This window comes from Tyto alba, unplaced genomic scaffold, assembly GCF_018691265.1.
Source record: "Tyto alba isolate M040663 unplaced genomic scaffold, T.alba_DEE_v4.0 Super-Scaffold_1000006, whole genome shotgun sequence".
In the NCBI taxonomy this organism is placed as follows: Eukaryota; Metazoa; Chordata; class Aves; order Strigiformes; family Tytonidae; genus Tyto; species Tyto alba.
Window position 1 is genome coordinate 7,237,852 of NW_024881272.1, and position 25,188 is coordinate 7,263,039.

General features: G+C 46.1%; 1 protein-coding gene across 1 annotated transcript in view; it reads left to right on the forward strand.

The window, feature by feature from the left end:
• Positions 1-24,938, forward strand: part of NTMT2 (N-terminal Xaa-Pro-Lys N-methyltransferase 2) — a 62,980-nt gene extending 38,042 nt beyond the window's left edge. Inside the window, exons 5-7 of the transcript XR_006164679.1 lie at positions 687-826; positions 4,766-4,879; positions 22,348-24,938. The gene's annotated coding sequence lies outside the window, so the exon portion shown is untranslated. The remainder of the gene's footprint in view (positions 1-686; positions 827-4,765; positions 4,880-22,347) is intronic.
• The last annotated feature ends 250 nt before the right edge of the window (positions 24,939-25,188 follow it).

Sequence of the window (25,188 nt, forward strand, 5' to 3'; positions counted from 1 at the left end):
GGCTTGCCAGATTTTCACAAGGCATCTGCTGCAGTGGAACAGTGGCCGCTATGTAATTTGGATCCCCAGCCACACAAAGAAACGGTCCAGCACCATTTGCCAAGACAACTGTTGCTGGATCAGTATTGGATGTCATCTGCTCAGCCTGGCCCCATCCCAGGACTCCATGGCAGGATCCCTTGGGTGACACCTGGCATGTCCCACTTGTAAAACCCACTCAGATCTGCCCTAGCCTCTCTGAATTAATGTTGCTTGTATCTTAAGCCTTGCGGTCATGTGAGGATTTTGTAGTATGGTACATAGGATCAGCTGAGATGACCTAAAGACCTCGTGACTTCCTTCTTTATGGCTGCACGTAATCACGGGGCACAGCAGGCATGAGAAGCTTCTCACCTAATTTGGACATCTAAGAGACACTTCTCTGAGGTTAAAGTAATTGTCAAGACTTCCCATGATTGTTACTGGGCAGAGATCAGCTCCTCCCAGAAAGCCTTTTCCCTCCTGCAATGGTTATCCCATATATTCAACTGTAGAAGGAGCCTACCAGACTGTCTTAGGTTCAGACAAGTCATAAACTTAGGTGTTTGCGTGAGGTGAGATGAATTTCAGCTTGAGTGTATGGGAATTTATGGACCCCGCTGTGAGACCAGTCTTCGGTGTATTCAAGTCTGTTCTTTCTCCCACAGATGCAGAACTTGGATCTGCAGCCCCAGCTGTAAAAATCTTACAACTCTGAAAGCCTCTGCTGAGGACCAAAGTGAAGGTTGTCAGAAATTACTCCATCGTGGACCTTTCATCATTTTCCTTTCAGAAGGTACAGGCACAGGTACTCATGAAAACTCATTGGAGTACAAAATTATACCAATGTTTGGCTTGTACCTTCCCCAGATAGACATGATGAGTTTCCTGAGGGGTGTTTTTTGCACTCTGGATTGATCAATTTACCAATGAGCCAGGGCTGACCCTCTGTTGGGTCTTATCAAGTAACACACTAGTTTTATTTGTGGATCAGTACGTGAGTGCATTGCTAAATAAACAAGTGGCTTCTCCTAAAATCAGGGTATCATTGGCAAACTCTTAAAAATCCAACCCATAAAATAAACAGACTCCAGGAGTTACCTGTGACTCCCGCCACTGCAGTAACTTCAAGGTAACAAGAAGTCAATAAACCCCCATCAACAAAATCCCCACTGGGATCCAGCAACTGAGACTCTGAAGCAGCAGTCATCAAGAGAAACTAAGTAATTCAGTAAAACATTAAAGTTCCCAGAGGAACCATATTCGGGCTGCCTTGATTTGGTGAGAGAGGCAGCCCTGACCACTTACCAAAGGCAAAATGTAGGCCATTGAAGAGTCTCCTGTTTGGATAGTGTCTGTAGAACCACTCTGCTATCTGCTTGCTCCCTGCCTGTGATTAGGCTGTGTATCATCCCGAGCTGTCTAGGTGCCAAGGCCGAGGGACCCTGAGCAAGTGAGTACGTTCTCACCCTACACCAAGTCATTTCACTGCTCAGGTAGGATTCAGTCCCTGTTGTTCTGTTCTCCTCAGTCTTGTAGATCCCCAAGCTGATGTCTGATAGCGCCTTCAGTTTTCAGTATGCAGTAATTCTGACTTCAATGGGCAGAGCAAACCCTGTCTTTGCCCTGACGTAGCAGAGATCAGTAACTAAATATCTATTTTTCTGAGCTCTTTCAGCAAAGGCAGCTTTGTCTTGTCTCCCCCAACAGACTGCATTCTCTACAGCAAGGAGAGAAATACCACCTCACAAAAGATGGCTGAGCACATCATTGTGGTGATCCAAACCAGCCATGCAGCAACCAGGACAGGTGCACATACTGAACAGAAAGGATTTAGGAACCGGTGGACTACTTTTCATTGCTGCCTTCTCAAGTAGACAGATCTACTTACAGTCAGGCTTTTAGGGCCTCCAGCATCTCAGCATCAGAGCACGTTGTAATAATTAGTACATTGATCCTTTCCACCCCACTGTCAGGTGGGGAAGAACTAGTTAGCTTCATTGCATGTATGGGAACCCCAGAAAGCAGTGTACGTTCATCTCGTCTTATTTCAGCTGTTTAGGTCAACTGGCTGTTACAACTACCTAATAATCAGGGAAGCAAGGCTAGTACCTCTGCAAGACTTCTCAGTCCATCTAATGCTATTGGACAAATCTGATGTTAGGAATATCTTGCCTTTTTCTGCTGATTAGTGATTTGGTCTTCAGCTGGGGCCATATACCTAATGCTAACTGAGTTGAATCTCACCTTGAGGGAAGAGGGGCCTTACAGAGTTTGCATTAGAGCTGGGAAGAAACCCAGCTCTCCTTAGCCACAGCCATGTGCTCCTACCACTGAGCCATTTTCTCTCTTATTTGTTTAAACTGAGGGGATTTGGGTTTCCAGCATGGTAAACAAGGATTTAACTACTTCCTCCATCCTCCCAAATAACTTTCCCTGAAATTAGCATGGTAAACAGAGCCCTCACTCTCAAAAAAGCCTTTCTGCTTGGTGTTGGTTTTGTAACTGATCCTCTGCTGGAAAACAAGCAACTCACATTTCTGCTCAAAACAGCCCAAGGGAACCTCTTAACAATAACAGTACAAGCAGTCTTCTAAGCTGCTCCACTGGGTCCTGTGATAGAAGAGTGGACACCCACCCATGGATGGGTTTGTGATCCTGTGTGATGAAGAAGTGCTAGGGCAGCTGGCAGCACACAGCAGCACAGACTGCCTCACTCCTCTCCAGATTTGTGCCCTGCTTGTCAGACAAAGAATGGACAGAGCAGCATCTAGCACCTGGGATCAGGAGCCAGAAGGAAGCTGTGGCCTTATGCGGGGCTGGTGTGAGGTGCAAGGGTGCTGACAGGAAAGGAGAGGGATGTTTGGCATTAGAAAGCAGGAGAATCGACAGGCTGGAGTATTTTCATCCTCAAACACCCCGTTGCGAGAATAGCTTTCAAATAATGACATTTTAGGGAATAATAATACTGTGTTTGTAGTTAACACCTTTTAAGGCTTAACTGCACTGTGATGGTTAGAAAGTTGTTCTTTCAAAATTAAAATTCTCACATAACTGGAGAATGTGGAGGTGGGTCTAACCTGCCTTTGCAGATTGTCCTTCCTTCCTTTCCCATAACAATAAGTGCACACAAATAGCCTGATGTATCCATAGAAGCACAGTGACAGAATCAAAGATCAAGGCAGAGGTGATGAGAAGGGAGGAGACAGAGTCATACACAGGAGAAAACCAGGGATTGTGCTACTGCTTTTGACTGGGGAATAGCAAGAAACTTGGTGCCTATCACATAGTCGAGGAATATGTGTTGAAACTGTGCCTTCTAAATGTCTTAATGTTAGGCCTAAAAGCACAAAGCACCTTACAGCACTTTCATTCACATGTCTCAAGGGGTGCAGTGCACGGAGGAGCATATGGTAATCCCTACTGTAGAAAGGAAAACAATGGCCTGGAGCATCATATCACTGAGTAGCCAAGTTGAGAATCCCACCTGAATCAATCTTGTCTCCGGACAAAGCTGCCATTTCCCTATAAGTACAACAGGTAAGTTTTTCACAGGCTGGGGATGGGTTTTCTTTGGCATGCTCTGTACCTTTCCATCACCAGGGAGCTGAGAATGAGAGCTAGCAGCCAGCTCTCAGCCAGGCCCTCGCTGCTGCTAGAGACAGAGCAGGGCCTGGAAGGAGAGTGTCTTGGTACAGTAGGACAGGAGTTCCAGCCAGGACAGCTGAGGTGAAAATCCTGCACAAATCCATATGAGACACCCTTGCAGCTCAAGACATCCATCAGCTAATCCTCCCTTTGGCAATCCCCCTCACTTACCCCTTCCATCAAAGGAGCTTGGATTACAACGGCTGCTGTCTTAATGAGTGAGACTCTGAAGGAGGCTGGTTTCTCCAGGACAAAAAGTAAAGTACTTTGAACTGTCTGGATCACCTCGCCTCTTAAGAGAACCAGGCATTTAACAAACTGTTACTGAGCCTCAGAAGGGAGGCGAGGATTAACCCAGGGTGCTGTGCACACAGACAAGTCAGTGCCGAGAGAACCTAGGTGCCTTGAAGTAATCATGACCTGAACTGGGCACAGAATGTGCATGTCCCACCTTGCAGGTTTTTGAGCAGACTGTGAGGCCAAGGCCCTGGCCGTTCACTGTCACTGCAGAGCTAGTGGTGTTCTTTGGCAGAGGAAAGGTGTTAACGCACGTTTCCTGGCCGCACTCCAATTTGGCTGACTATATTCTTGCTTTTTTAAATTCCTGCCCCACCCAACCAACCAGTTTTGACTGTTTGCTGATTCTCCCAATCGCTTGTTGCTGTTGGTTGTGGAATGACCCCTCTTTCACCCTGGAACTCACTGCATTGTGTTGCTTAAATGATCTCAGGTTGTAAGGTTATCTACCATGACATTCCCTGTTATGGAGAAGCATATTTGCAAGATGGCCCCCCCCCCCCCATTCCTCTCCTACCTTTGGAAGTGTGGCTGTCACAAAAAAGATGGTGGAGTAGGCTAGTCACATGTGCTGTTGCGGAGCTGATATGCTCAGAGAGGGTCTTCCAGTTTTTCAGTTCCTCTCATCACCGTTTTCCCTGTAACTATCGGAACAAACTGCCCATGCCCCTCTAATCAAAGAAATGTGAAGTTAGCAAGAGGGCCCCAAATACATTTCCTGGCAACAAGACAAAAGCAAGTCTACTGAGAAGTTTATGCAAAGAGAATATTTCTAGTATATACAGTTCTGTCTTGTTCTCAGATGTCCATACCCAAGCAATTACCATATGGGAGATGCAGACTGGCTGGAAGAACCTGTTCATTCTGGGTCTGTAATGGAGTCTGCGAGGAGCTCAGCTTCCTGGTGTGGAAGAAGGTAAGTGTGTGTGAGGAAGGGAGGCTGGGACATGTTTATTTGGGAGGGTAACCTTTCTGGGCTGGGAGCCTACTTTTTAATTTATTTGGTGGTCCGGGAAAATTTGTCACATCACATTCTTCAGCTCCTATTTCCACTGAGGCGATTACATCACCCCTGAGTCTTAGCTGGCTAACAGGGAAGCAGCTGTATGAAGCGCAGGCTGGCCGTTTCATGATGGCAGTGATGCGATTTGTCCCTAAGACAAACAAAAGTTGCACAGGAGAGGTAAAAGTCTGGGTCCAGCCAGGGAAATGCAGGTCCAAGGCCAACCCTGAACTTTGAGCCAGCTCACGGATGGTTTTTTCCATGTCTGCTTTTACCCCATCCTTCAGCTCCTCACATCAGATCCAGAGACACATGTGGCCTCTGTGTTCCTGTAAGCACGGCTGCTGTTTCTCGATTCTCGGGAGGAATGTCCAGGATGAGTACCAGGGCTTTCCAAGTGATAACCCCAATGATCTGAGAAGTATTTTGATGGTCTGGAGTTGCAGGGCATCTTGGCTTCTTGACAGCACTGCATCTTGCAAAACAAGGATGAGGGATCAAGGCAGGAGTTGGCACAAAGGCTGAGACACAGGGTTGTGGCAAAGTGCTGAGAACTGAGGAGGGTGAAAGGGGAGAGCTCTAGAATGTGGGATTTCCATGGTAGAGAATCAGTGGCCCTCCAACTCACATACTCGCTTTTTGGTGTCATCCCACATGCTAGCATGAATACAGGAGAAAACTCAGTGTCTGCTGGGTCACAACCCCTTGTTATGGCGAGCCTGGGTTCGGACTCAGAATTCAAAGGGACGTTAGGATATTTACTCATGGAGTCTCACAGCACCTCTGAGAGATGTCTGAGTACTTTACCACCATCTCACTCACAGCAGTGATAGAGCAGTGTGGGGAATCACCTTTCACAACCAGAGAATGCAGCAGTGTCAAAGCCAGAAAGAGAAAACCTGAAAACTTGGGGCTGCCTGGTGCTCAGCTCACTGTGTTCTCCTCCAGACCCTGCTGCTTCCTGTGCAGAATGCTGAATCTGCTTCTGAACCCTATGTCTCATGTTTCTAGTCTATCTTTACACCAAAATCTTAACGGCAGTTTAAAACTGGCATAATATGTTTTGATAAAATGCATCTCTGAGCTCTTGCAGGCAGGGATTCCATTTTCAAAAGCTGAACTGTTCCTCCTGCAATGCAATGCAACCATACTCTCAGGGAGTTAATAAATCCATGCGTGCCCTTTAAAAGAAGAAATCAGGAGGATTTTTTAGACATTTTTAGGCAAAGGTTCTTTTTTTTTTTTTTTTTTTTTTTTTTTTTTTTTCATGCAGCCTCCTTGGTAACCAGTTAAAACAAATTACTCCAGACTGTAAACTAGAGATAATGGAGTTCGCCTTTAATCTCGGTCCGCTACAGATCAAGTTACCTCTTAGAAATTACTTATCCTGGCCAAGCAAATGAATTGGAATTGATGTTCTTAATTGTTTTCTAAATTGCTGTTCCCCACTCCCTTCCTCCCCTTCTCTCCACACAGCTGTTTTGCATCAGAGTTTAGTCTAATGGGTACTGTCACTCACACAAGGGGGTGAAGTCATGTGGTCATAAAAGAGAAAGATTGGGGGAAGAGAGGAAAATACCACCCAGTGCATTATCTGGCTGTGACACACAAATTGAATAGAAATAATTCCTCCTAGGGGGCTAGTCCCAACAATGGACACAGTTCTGTCTTAGGCTAGAAAAATTTGGAGACTCACTCCATTCTCTGATACTCGTTTCTCTCACAGAGAAGGAAGATGATTAAAGCGCTAGTTCGGGACACAGGAAACCTGAGTTGAAACTGCTGACTCTGCGGCAACCTCCTTTGTCTGGTTTTGTACGAGTTGCTTTGTTTATGCCTTAGTAGCTGCATTTGTAATACATAAATAATACAATTCCCTTCCTTTCTCCTCAGGGCAGCAATGGTCTTTCATTAGCCATATCTTACAAAACAGCTTAACCTGGTCTCCATTTCCAAAAAGTGCTTCAGTACTCCCCGTGTTTACATGTTAGTCTCCAGCTCACTAGGAACCTGTGTTGCTAAGCCTTGGGCTCTGGGAGCATCAGGCCAGGGCTTAACATCAGAATCCCATCCCTCCACATCCTCTGAAGTGGGGACAGGTCTCAAGTCTTAAGCAGGAACCATCTCCTGAGGATATTTTGCTCATAGAAAAATCATCCCTGCACAGGAAATGTATGCAAACTATTTCACCAACTTCCATGTCCTGCCACTATGTTCCCTCCCAACCTATAAATGGCCAATAATCCCAGTTTTGCTGCCAGCAGTTTTCCAGAACTCAGCTGTTCCCTTTCAGACCTTGTACTTTCATGGACTGGCAACTGTTTTCTGCTCATCTGTCCATTCAGAGTAGAACCTAAAAGAGTAGAGGTTATCCTCTTCTTAACCTCTCCCAGAAGGTCATTTTTGACAAACAACAGTCGATCACTTACTCTCATTACACTGTCAAGTCAGTTTTCTGAGGGAGACCAGGGAAACGGAGAATTTGCTGCCCACATAAAATCCTGAAGTGCCTGCTGGAAAACCTGTTTGTAATATCCAAGGACACTGTACAGAATAAGTCCAAGAAAAAATGTCAGGAAAGGAGTTCTATACAAAACAAGTTAAAAAATCATGCTAACTGCTGGAAGTACTGAGGAAAGCTATCATAAGTGTGGAGACTTATTCCCTCCTTTTCAGTGAGGAGAACGTGGATTGATTTGGTTCACTGCAGCACTGCACACAACTATAAGTTACCAGGTCATTACTGACACTAGAAAAATCATGTGCATTTATTCTGCAAATGCTAGCCTGCAGGAGCTGCACATTTAGCATTCTTCATAACTGGAAAGAGACTCTAACACTGTCTGGCCTGTCCTTACAGTCACAACCACTCTGTTTAAACAGCCTTGTTTTTTAGGAAGTGTAATGCAGATAGTTATGATGATTCATACTAACATCACAGTGCAAATACCCTTACCTCACTAGAGAAAGGAGAAGGAAAAGATAATCTACCTGTGAGAAACATTAGTTACGTGACTGGGAGGTGACGTGATGCGGTTATGGAGAAAATGGTGTGCGAATCCAGAGGGGATGGATTTTGCTTTTCTTTGCTCTTCTGAAATCAGTCATCTCTGAAACAGGTAGGGCCAAGAGCTGGTCACTGTCCTGGAAGGAAGAAAATCAAATGTTCAGGTGTTGGGTGTTGTGAGTGAGGTTTTAAAAAGCAGGAATGTGAGTTAGGAGCACAACTTCCAAGTTGTGCGAATCAAGTGCACCTAATTTTCTAAATCTGGGATTCATTCAGCTGTCAGTCTAGTGCCCAGTTCAAAGCTAGTTTTTGGACATCTCTCAGAACTCAGGGTAGCAAGACAGGCAGTTCATGAGTCTGATACATCCTGCCCATCGTAGGCACTATGCTAGAAGGCTAGTTTCCTCTATCTGCAATCACAGGAGTGGTCCCTTACCTGGTTCTGTCAAAGTGATCCAAAACAGCAGACTTACTATTTAAAGTGACTAAGTATGACTGTGGCTCACAGGATAATGACCTCTAGGAAGGTTACACAAAGGTGTAAGTAGGCAGTAGCATCCTTCTTCTGCCTCCACATGCAGGCACTATTTTTCAGTCTGGGAGAGAAAGCAGACAAAAGGTGATTAGAGCAATGCTCAGGAAGGAACTCTGACTTTCTCATCAGAGCTTCCTTTTATCACAGGAGGATTTTTCTAGCTGTTAGATCTATAAGCCGAGCTGCTGCAATTTTTGCTTCTTACCATGTTACCAGTAAGGAAGAATCTGCAACCAGCATTTTGCTGAAGAGGTTCCAGGAAGAAGGGAACCCAATGTGCTTTTGCTGTAGCAGTGTGTGCTAATAGCAGGAAGGAGAAAAAACTCATTTATGTCAATGAAGCAAACAGATGTGACCCTTAGATAGCGCTACCCTTGCTGACATTAGGTACTTGCTGACTCCTTGAATAGCCCCATTCAAATTCACGTAAATGCTCTTGGAGCAAGGTTCTGCTCAGTGTTAATGAAGATGTCGGAATCTGGCCCATGGGGAATAAACACGTTGAGCAAGAAGGGGCTCTTTTATAACCTCTTTCCTAGAACATGTTTGGAGGCCTACATTTGCAGCTGGTTCCTATCTCAAAGCCGGGCCAAACCAAGCCCCTCTCACCAGAAGATGCAAGCGTGCCCAGACTTTTGGAACTTCAGCTCCAGATCCAAACATTAGGCCTGATCCAAAGCCGATAGACTCCCACTGACCTAAACAGACATTTGGCCTGAGCCTCTGTGACTTGGGCCCATCCTGACACAAAGCAATACACCGTACACCAATACTACTGGCGTGTCCAGGCCCATGTCGGTAAGAATATGATCCTTTTTCTTTTTTTTTTTTTTCCTCTTGCTTTTAAATTTTTTTAGGGAAGGGATTGGTCTCAGGGAGGCATAAACTCCCTTCTTTTCCATCCCTGATTGAGTATCAAACTCCTCCGCTGAGATTTCTCCATGGAGACATTGGGTTTTCCTGGCAGGCAGGGTTGCAAACTACTCAGCAGAATGTCTACAGCTCTGCAGCTCCAGAGGAGCCAGGAGGCTGGGCATCCCAGCCAAGGGAAATACTGCTGTCGTCCCAAGAACACTTTAATGGAGACTGAGGTGCATACTGGATTAGAGGCGGCTCAGCTGGCTACTTGGGGTTTTTTGTTGGTTTCCTTTTTCCCCTCGAAAATCTAAAGCACAGGGAAGAGAAATCCACAGATGAGAAATCTGGGGATCCTTGTGGATGTTGCAAAATGTGGTTTGTTAATGGATCTTTTTACTTCTGGTACTTCTGGCTTGTTCGACACATACGCACACATATACACATACAGAGAATAACTTGGCAAGCTCGTGTTTTCGTGGCACAGCACCAGGAAATGGGAGTTCCCCTCCCAACAGAGAAGATCAGGGCAATGAGGCAAAGGTGGGGAATCAGACCCAGCCTGAGTCTCAGTGGAGCGCTGGCCCGGACAACTCTTACACAAATAATCTCCAGGAGCTCTGAACCCGTGCTTCATTGTGGACACAGACAGTGCTGTAGAAAAAACAGACTGAAATTGCTTCTCTTTCATGGCATCTGTAGTGTAAAAACGGTTTTCGTCCAAGACATTTGTGGTCGGAAAATCCTGACACCTCATAAATTATCTTAGAGGCGCAACAAAGCTTCAAAAAGATGAAACTTAATGCTGAGGTCAGCAGGAATTTTTTTGCATCTTCTGCAGTGGAGGAGCGTTTTCAGTCTCAGGAAAACCACCACAAAAAGAGGCAGCAAGCAGCGAGAATATTTCTTGGCATGAGAGCCTCAGTGCTCAGGGGAGTAAGGCGTCTTCTATTATTTATTTTTGGCCACCTCTGTGTTCACACATCATCAGAACATGATCCAAGCGACCAGGGGCAGCCTGATGGTGAGGTGGCTGCTGCAGTTAGGTGACAATTCCAGGTCCACCCACTCAGGCTAATTACCCTTTCATAGTGCTGGGGGGCTACATGGGTTGAGCACCTTCCAGGACTGGTCTGACAACACTTTATAGGTGAGGTAGGTGCCAGACAGGGGTGAAGTACTGCAAAGCCACAGTAGGCTTCAGTGTGAGTTTGCAGAGAGCATGGAACAGTGTTGCAAGGAATGGTTTATGGTCCCTATCAGCTCATACCCACAAGCAGTTGGCATTTTTTAAAGCTGTTTTCCTATTCCTCTTGACTACAAATGCAGACCCACTGCTGGAGCTCTGGCTGCCCTGCTGCATGAGGCTAAACTGGCTGCTTAATCCCTCACACCTTCCCGTATCTAAAGCTAGTCTGAACGAGGACAACTGCCTGGCAGTTTCCCTTGCTTTCTTTTGGGGTATTTCTTCTTTGCTATATAAAGGAGAGTTTCCTTCTTCCAGACAAGAACAAGGTGGAGAAGGAGGACCCTGAGGGTGATCTCACACACAGCTCTTTTTAACACAAGAGCCTCTGCAGGATCTTAGTTACCGCGTGTTGGTATTGGGGTGGCAACCAACTGTCCTCTACAGCACATTAAACCCCACGGTGCTCAAAACAGAAGGAATTTGAGGTGGTGCTTAAAAGGAGAACAGACACGTGGTGTCCAGGATGACCCATGGTTCCCCCATTGTGGTGTGTGGCAGGAAGGACCTAGCCAAAGCCAGTTAGTACAGGAAAGAAGGGTGTTTTTTTGTGGGGTGAAAAGTGGAAGAGCTGTTTCTAAGAAGGCAGAGGCTCTTGCCTCTGTCAGGAAGAAATCATCTGTCCCGTGTCAGGCCCCGTTGCTGCTCCTGCCAGCCTGCTGCCTTACGTAACTGCTGCCATCCTGATCCACGCCTGGCCTTGCCCTGCGGTGCTCGTGGCAGGAGGTCTGCTGTGCTGCGTGGGGCTGGAGCTGTGCCCGCAGCCTGGTGAGGGCTGCTTGGGAAAGGCGATGCCCGGGATGTGGCAGCCAGCCCCCCCGCAGGGTCCCAGCGCGGGGGGGATGCTGCCTATGTAAAGCCAGTTTTGCAGGCGGGGACACTATCCCCTGGGACAGACAGTGGGCTTTAGGGTCCTTATTTATCTCCTTTACTGAGTGATCATCCAAATGGCTCCATTTTGATCTGTAGCATTGCCTGTTGCTTCTATGTGTCTTATTTTGAAGAGTGAAGTTACAGGGTAGGATATAAACTGCTTTCCATTTCTGTGGGTGGACAAAACTTTCAGATTTAAAACTTCTCTCCATATGTTCAGCCCTCTGAGTCCCTAGCAGGATCTGACCTCCTTGCCCACTTAGTAAATCAATGGTTTCTAAGGCATGTAGAACTGATTTTATGGCAGCAAGATGCATTTCACTAGATTTATGTTATTAAACTGGAGGGGGGGAAGCCTCCTTTTATTTGGGGCACTCCTTGAGTTTTACAGGCTTGTTTGAGTAAGTAATTATTTTGGTAATGCTAGGGCCTCCTTTATTGAATCGTAAATGCATCCTGAACAGCTCTCGGAATAACAAGCAGACCTTTCCCTGAAAGTCTATGGATTGCCCTGATTACCAGATCTGAACATTAGTAGTTTACTCCCTGATTAGCTTTGCTGCTGAGGGCTGCCTTGGTTCACTTCTCTGGGGCTACTCACAAGATTAAGCATGTATGTAAATGTTTGCAGGATCAGTGCCACAAAGTAAAAAAAAAAAAAAAAAAACAACAACCCAAAAGCCGTTTCTTTGGAAACATCCTCTCTGACCATGTTAGGAAAAAGGATCAGATAATTGGGATCTTTATGATGCTTATTATAAAAAATGTTCTGGAACTAGTTCAAGCACCAATCAGAAACCACATTGTTCCACTAAATCACTTTCAGATGCCATTTCAGATACAGAATACAATTACTCCTAGTTTAAAAATATAAATGTTCCCTTCATAAAACACACACACACACAACTATTTTAATTTCTTTTATTTTTATCTGTCTTGGCTGGAGTTCAGGCCTTCCACAGATGATCTATCAACAGATTTTGTACCGTTTCTTTCTGCTAGGCGTTTTGCAGAGCCCACCGTATGGTGCAGAAGAGGTCTGCAACATGGACATTAGTCCTTTACACACAAAAGAGCTCTTGCACAAGCCGGGGGGCTGGAGGCCCAGGCTTGGATGCATATGCGCTTAAGAAATGAACTCAGAGCAAAACCTGGAACAAAGATTCTGCCCGAATGTTGCAGTAAAAACCCACCCGAGATGCCTGGAGGGGTTCCTGGCCTGTCATTTTTTGTTATTGGATAGCTATGGGTTTTGTGAAGCAAACTCCCTTCCCTATGTGGTGGCTGCCGCCCACGTGCTCTCCTTGTTGTTCGGAGAGCGTGGAGGCCATCTGTGATGAGCTCAAACTGCGAGCCTGGCCCTGTTCGTAATCGGGGGACCCACCCACTGTCCGTGCTGTTTATGTGCGAGCACATGCTGAGGTGCAGGCAAACGGGGAGGTGTGAAAAAGCCGGAGGGGGAAAAAAAGCTGTTGCACTGTGGGCTGGAAAGGCCGCGCACCCTATGCTCGCCCGGAGTCAGCACAGCGTGAGCCCTCTGCCCCGACGCAGCCCCCGGTTAAGACATTTAGTGTTGGCAGACACATGCAACCTCCTTCCTTCGGATTCAACACGCAGACAGGCACCTCCGGAGGGTTTCTCAGCCTCTCTGTAAGGTATGACTCATTTCCTAGGAGGGAGCATCTCTGCAGAGAGGTATGGAGGGAGCCAGAATAACTCGACAGCTAACCCCGGGGCTTTGTTAGGCAGTAAGCTGGTTGGAAAGGGTCCTGGTCTGCCCAGCAGCAGCCCCGGGGCAGGCTCCTGAGCCTTGTGCTTTCTTGATGTAGCTGCCAGGCTGCACAGAGGACTTTTCTACCTCACCAGAGCACCATGCTGCCTCCGGGCTGGGGCTGTCTGGGACATGTCTAACGGAAAGCTTTCCTCGTCGTCAGGAAATCATCCTTCGTCATTGCTGAAATCCTTCTCAAGAATGGTTCTGTTTTGGTGAGCCCAGCCCCAGCCACGAGTCTGCGGGAGCGCAGCCTGCTCTCCTGCCAGCCGGCTGCGTTGTTTTCCAGGGCTTGGGGCCCCTGTGCTGTGTTCAATCCTGCTGTGGGATGGGAAGCCCACAGACACCCAGAGTGTTGCCCCAGAATCCAGACAAACCCCCCAGAGATGCCAGACCCCCAACAACCTGGCAAGAAGCCCTGGGAACCTGGGATCAAAACAGGAATAACAAGGCTTAGCTTTCTACCCCAAGGCTAGGGATGCTTGAGGATGCTGCCATCTTTCAGACACTCCATGGGCCGTCCCTTTTTTTGTTTTTTTCTGGGGCAAACAGAGGGATTTCTCAGCATCAGGGCAACGTGAGAATCCTGAGGGCTGCATTTTGGAAAAATTTAGATGGAAACATTTTCATACTTTCCAAAACAAAAGATGCTAAAGGGTTTGTTACTAAGGGAAAATTCCTCTGCTAGTTTTGCGAACGCTGAGATTTCTGTTTCCTTAACCCTGCTCATGGCTTCTTTAGGAGGGCTTTAGTCTCGCTGTTGGGAGGAATGGCCTTTGAACTCAGTGGTAGCTTAAATACAATGTGTGAAATCCTGGCCCCAAGGAAAGCAGTGGACTCCCAGTGACTTGCACCAGCAAGTGAGATCAGGAACTCAGGAATGGTGCGTTAGTCGACATTGCTTGGGCCTCGTGGTGGAGTAAGGGATCTGCTCTGAGCCAAACTCTCGGCTGGGATGACCAAAGACCACTTTGCTTCTGTGTCTCTGATGGCAGGGAACCAAAGTTTGAATGGAGAACAAAGCCATTCCTGAAGAATGGATGTTTAGGCTGATGTACAAGTTGAAGAAGCGTTTTATAGCAGTCTGAAATAAACCTGAGAGGGGGGATTTTCAGAAGCACAGGCTGTTCTTCCTATTGCCAGTGACTGATTTTTCAGTCAGAGCAGAGTCAGGCTGATGCAAGGTGACTGGAAATTCGACCCTCGGTGCTCAGGATTTTTAGTGCTTCTGGCCAGAAAACCGGAGCTCTTGCTGAGATGTGATTACTTCTGTGATGTTTCGTTGTTACAATAGAGTCACAGAGCCTCGTTCAAAGGAGCCCCCTGTACCTTGCTGCATCCCTAAAGAACATCCGAGAGATTTTCGATCCAACTGGGCAATACCCAACCCAAGTCAAGGACGGCTCACAATCACCTTCAATGAGTATTTTTTAATTATTATGTGTCAGTGCCATTAATTACTTCGCTTTTCAGCAAGATGGTTGTGGCCTCCACTGCAACATGCTGATTTCTATTTAAAAGAGAGGTTGCTGACAAATGTTTCACAACCTTTGCATTATGATGTGCCTCTTACCTCAGGGATGCAAGTTTGCTCTGCAAACAGGAAACATTTTTCACCGATGTGATGGGGAAATGTTACAGATCCTGATGTTGCTAACTAGAGATGCATTATCAAGTTTGGGGCCATTCATGAGGGACTAGTCATTGGTAGTGTGTGAGTATTCAAACCTCTCGGGTTTTTTATTTTTCAAGATTGTATTTCTAGTCCTTCTGATTACAGAAAAATTTCTAGCACAGTGAGACAACTGCACCTGAAAGCCTAACAAAACCTAGAAAACCAGTAAAAATGTGTCACATTTCTTGTTCTTGTCTCTCTTTTTCTTTCGTTTGTTTTTCGTGCCTGCCGCCTGATTCAATACTGAGGTTTGGCAGCATAGAAGACTGCGGTGGGAAGAGAGCCAAGATTGCTTGTGCAGAGGGGTTTAAGCTGCAGTATCAAAGGTGCAGCTCCAGCCTCGGATCCAAATATCACCAGAATTCAGCTTCCATTCACTCTGATGGTTGGGCTTGAGCTCTTCTGCACAACAAAGAAAGCTTAATTCACCTATGTGGAGGTGTGGAAAACCAACTGTCAGTAGTTATTAGCAGCAGCGGGACAAGTGCTGTGTTTCTAGGTATGCATCTCTTCTGGGGCTCACTCCTCATTCCACGGTAACATTGAAAATGCCAGAGGAAGCAGAAGCAGTGGGAGCAGAGGTAATGGGCTCAGAATGGTGCCAGAATGCCACGGGTGAGTTTCCTTGCAAGCTGCCCATGGAGAGGGCCCGTCAGCATGCACCGGCAGAGCCATATTTCATTTGCACATAAGAACCCAGGATTGTCCTGGGAGGCTGTGTAAGAAATGAGGCTCCATGGTCAGTGCGAAACCAATAACAAATACCACGTTCCGTCCTACCAAGAGATCAGAGCACAGCGGGGTGCCTGCAGCGGAGGAAAGCTGGGACAAGCACAGAACAGCAAGGATGTTTGTTAGTTCTTCATTGTATCTCTTACCAAGCGTAACTAAGCTCACCACCATTGATAGGGATTGTGACCATGGAGTGAACCCAGCTCCGGGACCTATTGGACATTTTTCATTAGAAGATTTTTAAACAGGACATGTTACTTTTTGTGCAAACATTAAGAAGTACCTGTTTTGAGTACTTTTTTTCTGGAGAAAAGAAAATCAAAGGAAACCCAGTTTTTCCCCAAATGAAACATTTTTATAATGCAAGGAAGTTCTGTTTCCACACTTTTTGAGTGTTCTGAAATTTCATATTTTCCAATGTGAAATATATTTGGTTATATTTTTTTGAATGTTTCAGAAAATCGTTGTCAAAGTGAAGCACATGTGCTCATATATCTATCAATATAGTTCAACTATGAGAAGTTCATTTTCAGAATCTTACCTTATCTCCAATATAAAATGTTTTTACCCACTCTGGAAGAGCAAAGGAATTCAAAATCATGGAAAAAGCTCATGAGATGAAGAACTAGAAAGAAGAAGAAGGCCGGCAGCAAAAAAGAGAAAGAGGAGAAGGCTTTAGGAAGGAAACAAAGGGCATTCAGTGAAGGATCACCAAGGTTAAAAATGGAGAAAAGCAGGTTGAAGCTGCTTGCAGGATAGATTCCCTGATATGGAGAAGTCCTGCACAGGTGGATGACTCTGAATAATCCACATGATTGGGTGACCCAAGTTCAAGGTCTGCTTTCCGTGGGGTGGTATCAGAGCTTCTGGGTTCAGGATGTTCAGGGAGGGCCCCCAAAGGAGGCAGCACTGCAGGCTCGGGAAACCTAAGGAGCAGTGTTCCTGTGCACCGCTGGGAGCCTGGAGATCATCCAGAATAGGGGCAGAGCCTCTCTTGCAGCCCAACGACTTCTCCATGGCCAAATACCAGAGCGGGGCCAACAAAGGAGGAGGATGAAGCTGACGCGCTTTACTCCCGGCACCTCTCCGTCACTGGCAGGCAAACCTGTCCCCAAGGGCAAATTCTGCAGAGCCAGCTGCAGCCATCCCCCCTCTGCAAAACACACACGCAGTGTGGGGTTTCAGAGGCTTGCAGGGGCCTTGAAAACCACCTCTTGGGTGTGCTCCAATCTTGAGTAAACACTTCAAGGATACCACCGAGGTCCCCTGCCTCTCAGGCAGCATGAGCCAAAGTGATAAAAATTGAAATAAAAACCCCAAAACAAAGACAGAGGAAAGAGGGAGAAAATGCTGTGAGGCCCAAAGGGCTAAGGATGTGGGTACTGCTGGGCTTAATTGTCTTCTTCCTTGCTCTGTGAGGAGGAATGTTGCTGGGACAGCGTTGCTGTCTTTTGGATTGTTACTAGTTGGGGTTTTTTTAATATTTTTTTCTTCCCCCAAAGCAAACAAGCAAGTGACGTGAAGCAAATGGAATTGCAGTTCTGAAGCTGGGAAAGTCAGAGGCTGCAAAATCCAGATCTGAATTTTGAACCCCCTGTGTAGCAGAAGGCCATGGAGGCCTTCAGCTGGGCTAGGACTGCTGCGAGGTAGAGGGGGTGAGTGGCCAACTTCAGAGTCAGGTTCGGGTTTGGATTCTGAAATAAACCTCCCTCACCAAAAGTTCAGGGTTGTTCCCAGAGGCTCAGGAGGGAACAGCCAATTCCAGCCCTTCTTCTCTAACAGGTCTTGGACTTACTGTAACAATTCATCTGGGCCCCTAATGAGGAAAGCCGTCTTCTTTGTGATGACAGTTAAATATATGCTCAGGCTCATTCCTCAATCAAAGGTTTACATTATAATAGGTTTAAATTATTTCTGTACTGTGAGTGCACCCTCATCTCACAAACCTTGCAGGCTATTCTGGTTCAGAGCATGTGGAGAACTTCTAAAGACCATTGAATCAAAGCAGGTAGGTGTCTTCTCACAACCCGTGACCTTGTTTCTGTTATCAGCCGTGAATCCACACCATTGACTCGTTCTACAGGGACAGGGACATAAGGGGCTGGAAACATCTGGGAATGACACACAGAACAAAAGCCTTGAGCTCCAATAATCACTGCAAATCAGTGATTGCTCCTTGGTATGAAAGCTGGAATTCCTCCCAAATTCATGGGCTGACTGGACAGTCCATTGGGTGGTTGGAAAGGAAGCAGGTATGATTTGATCGATATTTCAAGCAGATCAGTGAGATAGAGTAAAAGTGCTGCTCTGAGAGCATGTTCGCATTGTGGATTAGCCACAAAAGAGATTGCTTCGGGCTCTTAAGAGAGGAGAAAGAATTACAAGTCAGTCACACCTCCTCATCCTCATGGTCTCCTCAGGCACAAAGTTGAAGGGCAGTTCAAGGAGATGGAGCTGGTATGCACAAAGGAACTCCAGAGCCTGTGATTGACCCAGGTCAGTGAAAGAGGAGTAAAGGGAGTGCAGTTACGGGGTAGGAAATAGGGTCCATGAAGCATGCAGGGATTTCAGACACTGGGATTTTTTGAAACATTTATTGAAACAGACAGGCTAAGAGCGCTGAGGGATAAAGGATCCCAAATCAAACAGACTAATTGGTCTCAAATGGAGTGACTAAGGAACGCTCTCCATTCCAAAATGGGTCAAATTGCATTTTAGAAGGAGATCTCTGAAATTTGAGTGGGAGGCCTGGATAGAAAAACGAATGGATGAACTCATAATTGACATGGATTCCATTATGGCTAATACCTGTGTCAGAGCTGCCACCGAATATGGCCTGCAAATCCAGTCTGGGGGAATTCCCTTTAGAGATGTGACCCAGGTGAAGCAGACTATTTGCCATGAGCCTGTGAGGAACTGAGACTTTAATTGCAAACATATGGCTGGGTAACTTTCCAGCAAGTGAAAACTGGAGGATAGATAGAGACCTGCTCTGAAACAGATGATCCAGAAGGGCTTTCACTATCTCCAGTTCTCCTAGTGGGTTTCTGTGCTCTCATACCACTTTATGCTGAACAGAAAATTGTAAAGAAAGGAAACATGATGTGAAATGTAATGTTGGCACAAAAAGCCCAGTAATTTTAGGAAGAATGAGGGTGAAATTAAGTTCCCTGTGATTTTACTTTGACATGGTTCCCTGTTTGTGTCTTCTGAAAAGCAGCGGTCTAATCTTCAGCTTGCTCCTGTCCTGGAGAAGGTGTAAGGTGGCCTGTATCATGAACAGTTCTGCCTGGGGTCAATTCCAATCTGAGAAGATGGTGTGAAGGACAAGATCATCACCCAGTTGTGATGGGGACCAGCATGGCTGCTTAAATCACTGTCGTGGTTTAGGCCTGGTTGGCAGCCAACCACAATGCAGCACCTCTCTCTCCCTTCCCCTCCGGCAATGAGAAGGGACAGAGAGCCAGGCTTAGGGTTCGAGATAGGACTGGGATGGGGGAAAATTCCCCTTTATGATCACGAGCAAAAGGCAGACTCGTTAGGGGAAGAAAAAAAAGAACATACATTTATTACAGACACTAACAACACATAACAGAGTAGGACAGTGAGAAGCATTGCCACATCTTGAGAACACCTTCTCCCCACCCCTCCCTTCTTTCCGGGCTCAGCTCTGCTCCCGATATCTCTACCTCCTCCCCCAGTGGTGCAGGGGCAGGGAATGGGGGGTGCAGTCAGCGCTGCCACTTTCTTCATCTTCAGTGAGGGGAGTGTCCGGAACTTGTTCCTCCTGCTCCATCGTGGTCCCCCTCTCACAGGAGACAGTCCTCCACAAACTTTCTCCTACATGAATTCCTTCCACGGGCTGCAGCGTTCCCCACACTGCTCCGTCATGGGTCACTAACTTTCTTCAAATGTATTCCCTCCCACGGCTGCAGCCCTTCCCGAGCTGCTCCGGCGTGGGACACCCCCACATGCTGCAATCCTCCCAGCGCTGAATTACAGCAGCGGGGGCTACCTTTTCCCATGAGACCCCGGCCTTCTTCGGGCACAGAACCTTGATTATCCGAGCAGGAGCCACAGGCCATAAATCAATGTCTGCTCCACTGTAGATCTCCATGGGTGGCAGGGGTGGGCCGCCCTGCCGTCTCCCCACAGGATACAGGGGGGTCTCTGCTCCGGCACACCTCCCCCCTCCTTTCTTCCTCCGTTCCTCCACTGACCTTGGTGTTCATGCAGCTGCAGCGACTCCTCTTCACAAGTCCAACTGCCCGTCACCATGTCCCTTCTTAAATACGTTATCGCAGAGGCGCAGCTGATTGGCTCAATTTCCCAAACAGGCATGGAGCTGACGTGGAGCTGGGGGAGCTTCGAGAAGCTTCTCACGGGGGGCTGCCCCGATAGCCCCCTCCCCTGCCACCAAAAAACTCCACCACTCACTCAACCCAGGACAATCACCTGTCCTGGTGTTCGGCAAGCAAGGTAGGTGCACTGCAGCAAGGAGGACCTGGGCACCAGCTCCCGGATCTGATTGCTTCCAGGGGCGATAGGAAACGCCCCTGCCCCAACACCTTTAATACCAGGAAGTCTGTGTGTGTTTGCTTTCCTCTAGGACCTGGAAGCATGTCCTTATGCATAAGGAGAGATGTGGAACGATTGTCCTGGGTGACTAGGAAAGAGCAAAGGGAAAGGCAGGCTGGCATTGATCACAAGAACAGAAGGGATGAGCTCAAGGGAGTTTTCTTTTCTGAAAGTGATTTTGTTTGTCAGGTGACTTTGACAGGACAAGAACTTGACAAGAGCTACCTTGTGGTAGCTAGACAGGATGGTAGCCAAGTCAGTCGAGTTTTAAGTTGCACAACATCTTCTGGGTCCTGGCTTGGGAGGACCCAGAAGCTCCTTGGTGTCGCAGATGACCAGTTCACAGGGAACTTGGGCCTTTTCAGTGCTGTAGTCATTTGACTCCTGAGGCTCAAGTCGGAGGCTCAAGTTCTGGAGTGAATTGAGCGAGGCCTGTACTTGCTGTGGAGAAGGGATTTCTTCTTCCTTGAGCAGGCATCCAGGTGAGACAAGCAGCACATCGAATGTCAGCTGGAAGGTTGGCTTTTGGATGAGAACCAAAGATGAGTTTGAACAAATATGACAACCTGTGAGTGTGGGTTTTGTGTCTATAACTACACCCTTCCATGTGACCTAAATATTAAGGTTTGAAGAGGCAAAGATTGTAAGTAACTTACAGCTTAATTGCTGCTTTGTGATGATGTTTAGCAGTTCACACAGCCCAAAGCACCAATTTTGGTCAGGATAATTTTTTTAAGAGCAGTGGCTAGGACATCTGTGGCAAAGGCTCTGGTTATGCCGAGTAGTCCTGAGAATGAAACCAAGAAAAGTTGGGTCTGCAAAAACTGAGGGATTTAACAGTAAATATTCCCTAAACTGGTGACCACATGTCTGAAAAGGAAGATTTATGCAAAATGGGAAGGGAAGTTTCATAACAGCACTCTGTAATAAAATAGCAACAGTGACGTATGCACAGATAATACACACACACTCATTCCAGATAAGATCAAATATCCAACACTCCAAAGATGAAACACTTCTCTGTTTATTTTTCTCCTTCTGACCATGAAATACAATTTTTCTTGGACTGACAGGTCCAAGCAGAAATGCTGTAGAGAATTCTTTCAGCCACTGCTCAGGGTGAGCTCTCTGCTTTGCCTGTACCAATGTATGTACCCCAGTCTTTTTCTGCCTGTAATTCTTCTTGCATATCCCAGTCCTCCTGCCCCTCAAGCCCTGCTCTCTTTGCTCTGTGCATCCCTTTCCAGGGCACTGGAATGCATGTCCACTTCGCTGTTCTGTTGTCAGGGACTTTGGCAGGTAACATAGAAGCAGGGATTGGAGTGGAGCCATCGGAGCAATAGTGGGATCTGTTGGAAGGGAGGAAATGCAGAAAAGAGAGAGGAAAGGAGGTTAAAAAGATAGAAGTGGAAGGGAGAAGTGAAAAGGGGAAGGTGGAGAAGAAAGAAAAAGGATAGAAAAAGCAAGGGTCCCAAAGAATGATAAATTACTTCTCTAAACCATGTTATATACTGCCTAATTTATAGTAAATTGAAATACTGTTAATCTATAAAGGCTGTATTGTTCTCTTTTTCTCTTGGCCAACTACTGCTGACGTAAGCAGGAACTCTGCTCTGGGCTGAAGAAGTCAAGAGCCTATCAAGCAAGCCTGGCATCCAGACTGGAGCTGGAAATGGGATTTGGCCTCTGCTACAGAAAGACTTTGAGGACTCAGGCTTAGAGGAACCCAGGGAATGTGAGGCTGTTGGGCAAGCTTCAGATAGGAGCTTTTAGTCAGTGTTTCTTCTACAAAAGCTAATAAAAATACATCTTTAATCTCTTCCAGGAAGATGTCAGAGCTCTCCTGCAGAGTTAATGTGCCCAACACTGAGACCAGCTTAGTCATTATAGGATAAGGCATAGGGGTTTAAGTCCTACTAGGAGTTCATATATCCTGCAAGCTTATTAAAGGAGATGCTGCTTGCTCCATGATGTGTACAAATGTATGTGTGTGGGTATATATATATATATTATATATATATATGTATGTGTATATCACTGTGGTGTATAAGTTTATGCAGCTATCTGTTTTCTCCCAATAATTCAGTAATTCTGCCTTCGGCTTTGCAGACTCCAGGATCCTGGCCAGCTGGAGCAGGGGAGGCTGCCAAGTCCATCAGGTTGATGGAGCCAACAGGCTGCTCCACCTGACTGTCTGGAAGCATTCTTTTGCTCTCCTGGGAGGTTCCCAGCGCGTCTCCATTTCCTCTGGAAGAAGGTTCACCCATGACTGCCAGCAACTGTGTCAGGTCTTTCCATGGGTGCTGTGGCTGCAAAACCCAGAGAGACCCATGGCCCTTCTTAGCACTATTTTAGCCATCTCCCAGCTGCACAAGCCCTGAAAATTTCCAAAATGTGGCTAATGAAGCAGATGAAAAAGCACAGGCTCTTGGCTAGTGCTACAGCTGCTTTATAGGGATAGAGGGGATGATCATCTCAAGAATTCTTTATACCTCACAACCTGCTGAAGACAGTCACAAACCATCTTTTATGTTCTTTTAAAGGAGAAGAACTTCTCTGTCAACAGCTGAGAAGATCCTGAAGAGTCCTGAGGTGTGTGAGGCAGTAACAAGGGGACAGCTGAAATCTATGTTATTGTTAAGTTTCTATGCTAATCTCAAGAATGATCATGCTGAGAAAGTAAATCCTTTGCAAATGCTCATGAATCTCTGGTATTCAGGTGCCCTGCAGGAGAGATGCAGAGACACAGAAAAGATTTCCACCACTTGATCTCAGCATGTGGTTCTCATCTGGTGCTGTGTTCTGCCTGCTCCTTGCCTGGAACAGTGTTCAGAACAAGTGGGATTTTCAAAAGTGATCCGTACGGGGAGAGCAAGAATATTCCTGTTTTCCCCCCTGCCCAGGCTAAACAGATTGCTCCAACTGCACCTCCCCTTCTGGGTCCTCCTCCCCAGTACAGGTGAAGGATGGTTCTTCACAAGACTTGGAAGCAGAGGCTTGCACAACACTTGCATTGACAGTTCTGTTACCCATCTGTAGTCATGCCCTGCTGTTGCACTGCCAAATGGATAGTGGTGTCTCTTCCTGTGTTTCAGACTCATTTTACACCTGAAAGTGCTATCCTAAGTGCGTACACAGCAGTGAGGTGGAGCCCCAAAACGGGAGAGAGGGACTGCAGAGAGAAAAGGGGGGGGGTGGAAAAAATACCAGCGACAAGCCCGGGAAGTTCAGTGGATGTATAAGCAGTACCATCAGTGTGTGCTTGTGAAATGTTTAGTAGGAGGGAGTAGCCTTACTGATTCTGGCTGACTCAAACAGTAGGTCCCTTTTACCTGTCATTGACATGTGAGATGCTCACCCTAGTGAGGAAATCTGTCACTTTTTGTTCAGTTCACTGTATCTTGTCATACATACTGTAGCTTGTCACACATAGAAAAGACATGCAGCTCCATGCTCTTTCTCTCTTCCTCAATGCAGAGCTTCCTAAAGCATGGCAAAGATCCCTGTCAACCTTCTTTACATCTTTTGGAGCACTTACACTTTTATTGTTCAACTCTGAATACTTGGTTCTCCAGACCAACTACAGGCTTTTATAACACCACCAGCAATCCATGGATCAAGGGTGAGAAGTGCTGTTTTGGGCAAAAAGGTACCAATTTGTATTATTTTCTCTTTGATTTTTTAAAATACAACAAGAATCCGAGTGAAGAACTGCGTGTAAGAAGGAGCTGAGGATTAATGAAGAAGCAAATGGGAGATCTTTTTTTGCTTACGTGGAAAGGGAGAAAAAATAGAACGGCTGCTTGTGGAAACATGGAAGGTCTCCAGTATAATGAATAATAAGAATAATTTAAAATATATTTTCTGAGATCTGAACAGTATTTATATGCAAATACTATCTCAGAAGGTAGTGGAAAAAATCAGTTTTCCTAACGTTGGCTGGGAAACAAAATTTGCAGTTCTGGAAGACTTGTAATTTCCATAGGAACCAGAGGAGATGAAGTAGAAAGACTTAACAGAGGTGATTAAAAAGTATTTTGTACTGAAAACAAACTTTCTAGCTGAATGACATAAATTACATTTAAGGGAGCAAATGGCTTTCTAGCGAGTTTAAAAAACCATGCCAGTATCTGCCATTTGGTAACTCTATGTTAGAAAGCCTTAGAGGGCAGAGAGCTCAGCTGCAGAGCACAGCCTTAGAGAAACCATGGGCACATCTTCGGGATGACACATTCAGTTGGTGTAAATCCAGTTTATGCTACCAGAATTTTGGGGTCCTCTTAGTGTTCAAATACATGCAAAACAAACCCTGTGCTTCATAAATCAAGAAAGGACCTTCACTATATTTTCCCTTGTTCTCAGCAGAGGTTGAAGGTGAGTGATGTGGGCAGAATACTTCATCCCCACTGCCTGGTGTTTGGGAATTTTAATGAGAGAAAGAATTATGGATGATATCCTGCATTAAAGATTTGCCTAATTTTGTGTTTTGTTTTGGTTATTTTAGCAGTAATAATTTTGTGGTTTTTGCATTCACCTTCCCAAAGAAGGGAGCCATCACAAACAAGAAAGCTACTTCCTCTGCAGTGCTATTTCTGTTATGTTTTATTAGTGAGCTAAAAAGAAAGCTTTGATCTACCATCCAGCTTGATATTTAATGAGATATTTTCATCAAATTCTGCTCTTGATTGAACTCATATTAATCTCAGCAAGATTAATGCAGATATATGTTCTTAGCGGTTTATGGACAGTTAGATGGGATCTTGCAGTTAGAACTTGCTGGTGCAAGTCCAGTGGACACCACTGCAGGGACAGAGATCTTTCTATAGAAAATTCATTGCAGGATTGGGGCATAAGAGCAATTGCATTTGGCCCCAAGCACAATTAATTAATGCGTGGCTAAAGCTTGTTTATATGTGTTCGTCCTTCTCCCATTGAAGTTGATGGCAAAAC